General features: G+C 37.6%; 1 pseudogene; it reads left to right on the top strand.

Moving 5' to 3' along the window:
* The first annotated feature begins 607 nt into the window (after positions 1-607).
* LOC111823087 lies at positions 608-1,941 on the top strand (annotated as a pseudogene).
* Positions 1,942-2,156: the final 215 nt, after the last annotated feature.

The raw sequence follows: 2,156 nt of genomic DNA on the forward strand, positions 1-2,156 counted from the left end.
ATCTAGGAGGCTATATACATGTGCAGGGCTGTACTTTGAAAGACTGTAGTCAGGGATATGTGTGTGCTGAGGAAAGACTTAAAAAGGTCCTAAGCTTTCACCTATGGCTCTGCACAATCCAGAAGTGAAGACTAAGGCATAGCGCAAACTGCAACAGCATTAAAGGTGTGCCCCAGCGTGCACACCAAACCCCCTGGCAAAGACTTACTGATTCAATACATTTAAGGAAATCTCTATCTAGCCGACCACTGGGCAAACTAAATTGAGACTTTAGGGGCTACACATGACAAAGAGTATAGACAAACAATCAGAAAAACAACAAATCTTTGTGTGTATGTGTGTGTGTGTGGGGGGGGTCTGATTTCTAGAGTCTATTTTTCAACAAAAAAATCATGACATATGAAATGAAACAGCAAAGTATGTCCCATACACAGAAGGTTAATAGAAACTCTCCCTAAAGAAGCCCGGATGTTGGAATTAATAGACAAAGACATTAAATCAGCTATTGTAAATATGTTCAAAGGACTAAAAGAAACTATGTCTAAAGAATAAAAGAAAATATGAGAGGTCTCTTTTTCATGGCCCCTTGGAGGCGGCTGGCTGCTTCATGATGCTGAACCTTACTTTCCCAGTCACTGGCTGCTAGAAACTCATTGAAGCAGATGATGAATGCAAACTTTGTACCTTTTATGAGCAGCATATGGCCACAAAAATTGCTGCTGATGCTCTGGGTGAAGAATGGAAGGGTTCCTTGGTTCAAATCAGTGGTGGGAATGACAAACAAGGTTTCCCCATGGAGCAGGCGCCTTGACCCATGGCCATGCCCACCTGCTACTGAGAAAGGGGCATTGTAAAAAAAGGGGAGAAAGATCCTCCTATTCTCACTGATTCTACTATGCCTTGTCACCTTGGGCCCAAAAGAGCTGGCAGAATTCATAAACTTCTCAGTCTCTCCAAAGAAGATGATGTCCACCAGTATGTTGTGTGAAAGCCTCTAAACAAAGAAGGTAAGAAATCTAGAACCAAATCACCTGCGATTCAGGGTGTTTTTATTCCATGTGTCTTGCAACACAGACATCAGCATATTGCTCTGAAGAAACAGCATACTAAGGAAAGTAAGGAAGAGGCTGTAGAATATGCTAAACTCTTGACTAAGAGAATAAAGGAGACCATTTATTAGGCCACAAAAAGCTTCAATAAATGTAAAAATTTTTAAGTCATTCAAAATATGTTCTCTGATTATAACAGAATTAAATCAGAAACCAATAACCAAAGGAAATTTAGGAAATTCACAAATATTTGGAAATTAAATTACACACTCCTAAACAATCAATTGATCAAATAGGATATTTATAAGGGGTATTTAAAAATACTTATGTATGGCCCAGCCAGTGTGGCTTATTGGTTGAACACCAATAACCAGGCAGTCATGGTTTTGATTCCTGGTCAAGGCACATGCCTGGATTGTGGGCTCCATCCCCAGTAGGGGGTATGCAGGAGGCAGCCAATCAATGATTCTCTCTCATCATTGATGTTTCTATCTCTCTCTCCCTCTCCCTTCCTTTTAGTAAAACATATTTTAAAAATACTTAGGTATGAATAAAAATAAGAACACATGAAACTTATGGGATACAGCTATTGGGAAATATTAAAAGAAGAAAGACGTAAGTCCAAATATATACATTGTGTGGTGTTTCTTTTTGTGGTTTCATGAGGATTTATACATAATATTCAGTATTCTTTATACATCTGCCTTCATTTACACTTATTAACCCCTCTTGATTTAAGAGAGCACCAGCAATTGTGGTTACCTCAACTCGTGTAGTGGCTACTGAATTAATCACAGACTCAGCTCAATTTCTCTGAATGTGTGATCTTGCAATTCACAGAGTTTAGCAATGAAGTACTACTTTCAATGCTAGAAAGAAAAGAAGGAAGGAAGGAAGGAAGGAAGGAAGGAAGGAAGGAAGGAAGGAAGGAAGAAAAAAAGAAAACTGCCATTTAAAGAATGATATATCTTTTAAAGCAAATTTACATCTATAAGGCTGCATTTTGCTATTGAATATTTGTAATCATTTCAATGTGAAAGATTACTTTTTATTTACTTTACTATACTCAAAATATCCTTGTAATTTTTTAAAAAATTTAAATAAAGA

Source organism: Myotis lucifugus, unplaced genomic scaffold (assembly GCF_000147115.1).
Source record: "Myotis lucifugus unplaced genomic scaffold, Myoluc2.0 scaffold_5, whole genome shotgun sequence".
NCBI lineage: Eukaryota > Metazoa > Chordata > Mammalia > Chiroptera > Vespertilionidae > Myotis > Myotis lucifugus.